Here is a 6,872-nt window from a genome sequence, read left to right on the forward strand (position 1 = left end):
GCAATTTTTAACTTGTTTAAAATAGATATTGTTCTATTGAAAAATTTCTTATGACCCCGTACTCTTGACATGTTGAAAAATTTTTGGAACAATTTAAGGAACAAGGGCAAGAGTTATGTGGCAGCAGAATATAGCGAGAACGTGAAAACAGGTAAATTTTGCCGACAAAAAATATGATGAAGTGATAATAACAAATTTCAGTTGAAATTTCCTCATTGAAAATTCAAAATTTCGTTAAAAAAATAATCGAAAACTGTGATTTTTCGGGCAGTTATTCCATAGAAATCAATAGAAATCATGAAAAGTTATTCTTGAATTTGCAATTTAATGTTAATTCAACAAAATTTGATGCTCAATGCCCATGTTTTGATTGCAAGTTGAAGTGACTTAACGAATCCTCTCATTCGTATCACGTGAAAATGTTGAGCTCGATTCCACTTCAAGGGGATTCGAAATTTCATGATTATTTTCCCCTCCCCCCTTACTTGAATTCAATGGAGTTCCTCTGAAAATGACACGTCCATTAAAAAATGACACGTCTCTGTCCATTAATGACACGTCCATTAAAGTTGGATAGATTTTTTAGAAAATGAATGGCCCTGTTCATGACTCTTCTTCACTCTGTACGTGTACAGAATTTTTTATATTGCAGTTAAAAATTCGAAATTACATTTTCCGTGATTAGTGAAACTCTTGATAGTCTTTCCTAGATCTGAGGAACTATTCAATAGATGATGAGGAGTTACTAATAGTTATTATCGATTGTAGGAGGTGACATCAAAAATTTTTAATCCGACCCGCTCATGGAGGAAATATTAAAGGTGATTGGGCGTCAGATAGAGCCCCTCAAAAATCCCTATAATTCAGATGCTCTATTCATTGTGGGTGACGATGATGATGAACTGGAGGATCCAATTGCAGGGAATAAGGACATTCATAGATATCTTCGAGACTCCGGGCAACTTCCAGACTGGTCAAAAATGTCTGTGAAGAACCTGCAAAAACCTGTGAGTTCACCTCTAGCTGAGCAAATGATGAAAATACTGAAGCCTGATGATACAACTGGACTGAAGCAAGAAATTAAGAAAGTGGATTTTGTTGATGATGAAAAAGGTTTTGAGGATATTAATGAGGATACAGACTTTGTGCAGCCACATGAATTTGTCGACCTTAAGAAGGTGGAGAAAAACTCTGTTCCCTCGAAGGTGACACGAATTACTTCTCTTAACTATCGTGCAATCATTGAGACCATTACTAATTTTTTAAATTTCATTTTGGATGAATCGGAACTCCAGTCAGAGTAGGAAAAAAGGATCGACATGCAAAATTAGTTTCGTTGTTCTCCAAACATTCTTGATGGACCTCATAATGGGATCAACTTCCAACAGGAAACCGAGAGCTGTTCTGTCGAGAACAAAATCAACATTGAAATCAACAGAACTAAACTCCATAAAGAACGCCTAAAAGTCAAGAGATTGGATCACTAAGTCAAGAGATTGGATCTCAAAAATGATTTGCTACAGCTGCAATTGGAGAAGAAAAGATTGAAATTGGAGGATATGAAGAATAAATTAAAAGAACAACAGAGGGGGAATGAACAAATGAATGAGTAAAACCAAAGAAGAGTTGCCAAACGTTAGATTTTCGTAATACGTATTGAAGAAAAGTTCCGGTTTTTCTTGTTATAGAAAAATAGATTCATCGAGATGTTAGCCTCTGCATGGGGAAGTTACTATGAAGATTATTAAAATGGAAGTATTAATAATCGAAATTTCTTTGGAATGAAAAATTACAGGGATTGAAAGGTGTCAAGTACAAAATATTTTTGAGCTGTAACTTAAATGATTATTACTTCCGATGAGAGTTGTCTGACATGTCAAATAACTGCAGAGTAATGAGTCATAAAGATATGGAGAAGTGATTATTATAATTTGATGTTCACGTAGTTTTTATGCATGAGTAGCAATGTGCAATTCATGCATTACTGTCTATTTTTATTTATATACAAAGAGCACGTTCAAAACCCACTGAAACCATTCCTAAACGTCTTTTCGAAGGAAGTTCTTATTCTTTTTTCCAGGAAGTTCAATACATTTAATATAACTATTTTGTAGTCAAAGCATTACTGATATTGAACATTAGTAATATAAAAATTCAATTGTTTGATTCTAGTTATAAGGGGATCGTTAGTCATTCGCAATTCTGTACAGAACAGATCTCATGGTATCGTAGACATTAGAATATCAATGTAAAGAGTAAGATAGTGATAAAATCGAGTTCCTGACATAAAAATGCAATGTTAATGTATGTTGCGAGGAATAATTTTTCATGAGTTGTGGCCAAAAATAAGGGAAGAAAAGATTTAGTCTTTTCCCCCAGTAGTACGTTATGGACTGTCAGATACTTACTATTTAATTACAGTTAAAAGACAAAAGTACCTTCATTCCACGACGTGTGATAATCTAATGTTAATTGAAATGTTAAGCTGTTCATGAAGTGTTCAATATAATATTTAAATACATCCAGTTAATATGAAATGGAGGATGGTATTCTGCATCTAACATTATGAAAACTGTTTACTTTCGCATTTTGTATCTTGTTTCTTTTTTCGAACTCCTGCTATTGAAAGGAGTCCGTTGGAATTCGTGGTTGATGAGCAGACGTTTCCAATAAATAAATAACAATTGAAATACATATTTAATTGTTTTAATTTAGGAGACAGCCCTGAGTATTACAAAAAATATATGCTTATACTTTCTAATTCATCACAGTGTTAATTAATGGAGAATTTTTCTATGACTTCGGTGCATTCGAAGTTTAATTCATTCTTCTCAATTTTTTCTCCACATTGTTTTCCACAATTGCCTTCAGTTTGAGACATGAACCTATGTATTCAAATTTTTTTTTTTTTATATTCCGGCCCTTTCTGCCCTCTGATTGGCTAATCGGCCCTATCCAACCTTATGCATGCGACTGTGGATTCTACACTGCACCGCATTCACACTCCTATAGAACATAGGAGTAGCATGGTAAACTACAGAAAACCCATGCCGGTACAGGCGGTCACTATATTAGCGACCTCCCGCTCGCCGGAGCCTCCGGTTGAAAAACTCGGTTCCACGGGGAATCGAACTCACAACCTTTCGCACACTAGGCTCGCACCTAGCCGCTTCGGCCACCGACGTCGGTATGTATTCAAATTAGCCTACAAAAAATAAAAATTCTTTTAGAATCTAGAATCATAATTCTCATCACATTAATATGGATAAGTGAGATATTCTATGTTAGATCACTTGACTCCTGATCCTCACGCCATGCAAAGTTACCGGTTTCTGAAGGGTGTGATAACTTCGAAAACCTACATCTATATTTTCTCGATATCTTGTTGATCGTTTTATGATGCCTGTTTATATTATTGGTGTTGCAATCTCCAGATTTTAATCCATTAGTAATTCCATTTTTCAGTCCATTTTCACGTTGAAATGGGGCTGAGTAACAATTCAGGATTCACTAATGAGTGATTTGCGGAGGAAAAATCAAACAACTTTTTTCGTGGACAATTTTATTATCTACAAAAAAGCTCTTTCAATATTTTCCCCTAAAATCATTCAGTATCGAGCTAATTCAATATTTAATGAGATATGGAAAATCGACTCGATATCCTTTACCTATTGAATTTATACAATATGAATTTATATAATTGAGCGGTGAAGTAACTTGTTTTTTTTCTTTTGAGTAAAATTTTAGAATCATTGCTGACAATCCTTTGGTGAAGTAAACTATGCTGCTACACATTCTTCCGTTGATCATTTAAAAAGTTATGTGAAATTTTCAAGTTATTTTATGGTAATACTTCGCTAAAGATTCCAACAAAATGGAGAACAATAAACAGGTATAGTAGAGTTTCATTTCCTCGACATTTATTACTTAAATTGAACTTTTTATACTTTCCAACACTAATGAAGGAAATTTGAATTTCAATGTTCATAACGTTGGAGAAAAGCTGTAGGATTCAATCCAAGCAAAATTATATTTGGTTGATATGAACGCTAGTTAATTCAGGGATTCTTGAAACTCGTTTCACCCCTAAAGAAATTACTCTGACTTTCCATAGGGTGATGAGCAGGAATTGATTGATTTGCCATGAAATACCTCATGACAAAAATAAACTTACTGTTCAAAATACCCGGTCACCAACTGTTGTCGTATGGTATTGCCGTGAGAAACGGGGGTTGAAGGATGGGGAATTTAATTCTCCATCGAACAGCATTGGTTTCATTCCTTAATGTTAATTAGGAGGAAAGAGACGATTTTTTAATTAGCGGGCGAATTATTGGGGAGTCACTCTGCGTCGAGAAAACATTAGGTTTTTCATAGCGCCGCGACTTTCATCGCAGTTTTTATTTTTTTATTACAGAGATTAAGGAATGAAACGGGGGTTGAAGGATGGGGAATTTAATTCTCCATCGAACAGCATTGGTTTCATTCCTTAATGTTAATTAGGAGCAGAGATACGATTTTTTAATTAGCGGGCGAGTTGTCGGGAGTCACTGCGCCGAGAAACCATTGAGTTTTTCATAGCGCCGCGACTTTCGTCGCAATATTAATTTTCTTATTACAGAGATTAAGGAATGAAACGGGGGTTGAAGGATGGGGAATTTAATTCTCCATCGAACAGCATTGGTTTCATTCCTTAATGTTAATTAGGAGCAGAGATACGATTTTTTAATTAGCGGGCGAGTTGTCGGGAGTCACTGCGCCGAGAAACCATTGAGTTTTTCATAGCGCCGCGACTTTCGTCGCAATATTAATTTTCTTATTACAGAGATTAAGGAATGAAACGGGGGTTGAAGGATGGGGAATTTAATTCTCCATCGAACAGCATTGGTTTCATTCCTTAATGTTAATTAGGAGCAGAGATACGATTTTTTAATTAGCGGGCGAGTTGTCGGGAGTCACTGCGCCGAGAAACCATTGAGTTTTTCATAGCGCCGCGACTTTCGTCGCAATATTAATTTTCTTATTACAGAGATTAAGGAATGAAACGGGGGTTGAAGGATGGGGAATTTAATTCTCCATCGAACAGCATTGGTTTCATTCCTTAATGTTAATTAGGAGCAGAGATACGATTTTTTAATTAGCGGGCGAGTTGTCGGGAGTCACTGCGCCGAGAAACCATTGAGTTTTTCATAGCGCCGCGACTTTCGTCGCAATATTAATTTTCTTATTACAGAGATTAAGGAATGAAACGGGGGTTGAAGGATGGGGAATTTAATTCTCCATCGAACAGCATTGGTTTCATTCCTTAATGTTAATTAGGAGCAGAGATACGATTTTTTAATTAGCGGGCGAGTTGTCGGGAGTCACTGCGCCGAGAAACCATTGAGTTTTTCATAGCGCCGCGACTTTCGTCGCAATATTAATTTTCTTATTACAGAGATTAAGGAATGAAACGGGGGTTGAAGGATGGGGAATTTAATTCTCCATCGAACAGCATTGGTTTCATTCCTTAATGTTAATTAGGAGCAGAGATACGATTTTTTAATTAGCGGGCGAGTTGTCGGGAGTCACTGCGCCGAGAAACCATTGAGTTTTTCATAGCGCCGCGACTTTCGTCGCAATATTAATTTTCTTATTACAGAGATTAAGGAATGAAACGGGGGTTGAAGGATGGGGAATTTAATTCTCCATCGAACAGCATTGGTTTCATTCCTTAATGTTAATTAGGAGCAGAGATACGATTTTTTAATTAGCGGGCGAGTTGTCGGGAGTCACTGCGCCGAGAAACCATTGAGTTTTTCATAGCGCCGCGACTTTCGTCGCAATATTAATTTTCTTATTACAGAGATTAAGGAATGAAACGGGGGTTGAAGGATGGGGAATTTAATTCTCCATCGAACAGCATTGGTTTCATTCCTTAATGTTAATTAGGAGCAGAGATACGATTTTTTAATTAGCGGGCGAGTTGTCGGGAGTCACTGCGCCGAGAAACCATTGAGTTTTTCATAGCGCCGCGACTTTCGTCGCAATATTAATTTTCTTATTACAGAGATTAAGGAATGAAACGGGGGTTGAAGGATGGGGAATTTAATTCTCCATCGAACAGCATTGGTTTCATTCCTTAATGTTAATTAGGAGCAGAGATACGATTTTTTAATTAGCGGGCGAGTTGTCGGGAGTCACTGCGCCGAGAAACCATTGAGTTTTTCATAGCGCCGCGACTTTCGTCGCAATATTAATTTTCTTATTACAGAGATTAAGGAATGAAACGGGGGTTGAAGGATGGGGAATTTAATTCTCCATCGAACAGCATTGGTTTCATTCCTTAATGTTAATTAGGAGCAGAGATACGATTTTTTAATTAGCGGGCGAGTTGTCGGGAGTCACTGCGCCGAGAAACCATTGAGTTTTTCATAGCGCCGCGACTTTCGTCGCAATATTAATTTTCTTATTACAGAGATTAAGGAATGAAACGGGGGTTGAAGGATGGGGAATTTAATTCTCCATCGAACAGCATTGGTTTCATTCCTTAATGTTAATTAGGAGCAGAGATACGATTTTTTAATTAGCGGGCGAGTTGTCGGGAGTCACTGCGCCGAGAAACCATTGAGTTTTTCATAGCGCCGCGACTTTCGTCGCAATATTAATTTTCTTATTACAGAGATTAAGGAATGAAACGGGGGTTGAAGGATGGGGAATTTAATTCTCCATCGAACAGCATTGGTTTCATTCCTTAATGTTAATTAGGAGCAGAGATACGATTTTTTAATTAGCGGGCGAGTTGTCGGGAGTCACTGCGCCGAGAAACCATTGAGTTTTTCATAGCGCCGCGACTTTCGTCGCAATATTAATTTTCTTATTACAGAGATTAA

General features: G+C 36.9%; 1 pseudogene; it reads left to right on the forward strand.

The window, feature by feature from the left end:
- The first annotated feature begins 63 nt into the window (after positions 1-63).
- LOC107041855 lies at positions 64-1,613 on the forward strand (annotated as a pseudogene).
- The last annotated feature ends 5,259 nt before the right edge of the window (positions 1,614-6,872 follow it).

The sequence above is a fragment of the Diachasma alloeum genome, unplaced genomic scaffold (genome assembly GCF_001412515.2).
Source record: "Diachasma alloeum isolate Michigan unplaced genomic scaffold, Dall2.0 Dall_scaffold_00382, whole genome shotgun sequence".
Taxonomy (NCBI): Eukaryota; Metazoa; Arthropoda; class Insecta; order Hymenoptera; family Braconidae; genus Diachasma; species Diachasma alloeum.